This window comes from Crocuta crocuta, unplaced genomic scaffold, assembly GCF_008692635.1.
Source record: "Crocuta crocuta isolate KB4526 unplaced genomic scaffold, BGI_CrCroc_1.0 scaffold1269, whole genome shotgun sequence".
Taxonomy (NCBI): domain Eukaryota; kingdom Metazoa; phylum Chordata; class Mammalia; order Carnivora; family Hyaenidae; genus Crocuta; species Crocuta crocuta.
The window spans coordinates 63,804-65,952 of NW_027531335.1; the positions used below are offsets into that span (position 1 = coordinate 63,804).

General features: G+C 34.2%; 1 protein-coding gene across 1 annotated transcript in view; it reads left to right on the forward strand.

Moving 5' to 3' along the window:
• WDR44 (WD repeat domain 44) overlaps positions 1-2,149 on the forward strand; it is an 80,449-nt gene that overhangs the window by 28,876 nt on the left and 49,424 nt on the right. The gene's annotated exons all lie outside the window — the stretch shown is intronic.

A 2,149-nucleotide genomic window follows, 5' to 3' on the forward strand; every position in this document is an offset into this window, starting at 1 on the left:
CATCACCAAACAGAAATATTTACATCAAATAGACTATATACCGTATATGTATGTTTGTATATGTCTGTATACAATATACATATAATCAAATGTGCTGAAAAAAAAATTTTTTTAGAACCAGTGTCCCTACCGTCTATTTATACACATTGGATACTGATCTCTTTGGCAAATTGTGGCATGTTCATATGGTATACTCTACAGCAGTAGATATGAACGGATTCATTACGTACAATGCCATAGATGAATTTCAGCACCACAGCATTGGGGTGGGGGATGGGGAACAAGTTACAGTAAGATACATAGAGTAATATTCTGTTTACATTAAGTTCAAAACCATGCAAAATTAAAGAATATATTGTTTAGAGATACAAACATAGTAAAACTATAAAGAACAGCAAGGGAATGATAAACACAAAGTTTGAAGATATGAGTCATCTCTGAGGGAGAGCAAATGTAATGAAAATGGAGAAGGATACTCAAGAGATTGGAAGCTAATGGTAATATTCTTTTTCTTAAACTGAGTGCTTAAGAAAAGTTACTTCATAATTCTTCATTCCTTCTATTTGTAAAAATTCACTTGTATTTTTTTGATTAAAACAATTTTTAAAAATAATGCATGGACATGGTTAAAATTTGTTTAGTAACAAAAGTAGATGGTTGAAAATGTAGCTTCCCTCTCATTCCTCATCATCCACCTCCCAGTCCCCATATCCAGAGACAATTGCTGTTTATGCCTGTAGGTTTTAAAAGCCACTTAGCTCTAAGATATTTTTAGGGTGTAACAAATACGTTTGGGAAATTTACTTTATCTCAGTAATTATAGATTGTGCTCAACTTGAATGAAGTTAGATAGAAAATATACATATTTAGTAAATAAACATGAAGTTGGATAGTATTCATTTTTACTTTTTATTTTGAAATAATTATAGATTACAAGAAGCTGCAAACATAGTACAGAGAACTCCTGTGTATCTTTCACCCATTTCACCCAGTGGTTATATCTTAATTATAGTACAATATCAAAACCAGAAATTTGACATTGGTACAATATGAGTATATAGTTCTGTTTCAGTTTATTACATATGTATATTTGTATAACTACTGCCACAAAATGCAGATCTCTTTGACCACTGCAAAAGCTCTCCCTTGAGCCATACCCTTTTATAAAGTCACACCCGCCATCTTCCTCAAATCATCCCTAACCCCAGGCAGCCAGTAAGCTATTTTCCATTTCTGTAATGTTGTCATTTGAGAATGTCCTATAACTTCAGTCATATAGTGTGTGACCTTTTGAGATTGGCTCAAAGGCTTAAGATCTAAGTTGTTGGCATGTATCAACGGTTTATTCTTTTTTATTGTTAAATGGTAGTCTGTGGTCTGAATGTACTCAAACTGTTGAATACATATCATGTATAGCAGCATATCTATTGATATTTTAAGCAATCCAAAGAAAAATTTGGTATAGTCCTGATTTTTGGTGATTTGTAGAATAGGAAAGACTTGAAGTGAGTGCCACAATGAGTTTGGAGGAGAAAGGAAAGATAGAACAATCACAAGAGCACAGGTACCTAGAGTATCAGGGGAAAGTTTCAGGGAAGAGGTAGAACTTGTGCCGGGCTTTGAAAATTGGGAGAAATCTGCACAGGCTGATTGAGAAAAATTGGGAAAGCATTGTATGTTAGGTAGTAGTATGAGCTCATTAGTATGCAAAAGTATAGAATTTGCTGGGAGCATTGAAAAACTGGTATGACCGATGCAAACGTTTCATTGGTAAAAAGATTGGGAAGTAAAGTGGGGCCAGATTTCGATCAACCTTGAATGTTAGGTTAAGAACTCGGGGCTTTAAAATTTTGAAGCAAGACATTTTAAAAGTCAGTTTTTATACGTCTTACAGATGTGCTCTTCAGAGTTCTTTTTACTGGGGAATTAATGAAAAATAAGGGGTGGAAGGGTGGGAGACAGTTTGGAGGAAAGAGACTAAGTGCAGAAAGAGCTGTTAAGAGGCAGTTAGGATGTCAAGACTTGAGACTTGGACAAAGGGATCACATTGATAGGAATCAATGGATGGACATGACCACTATTTAAGAGTTGTTTCTTGGATTTTTTTTTTGTTTTTACTCTTCTCAGCAAAAAAAAGAGTAGAGTTCAT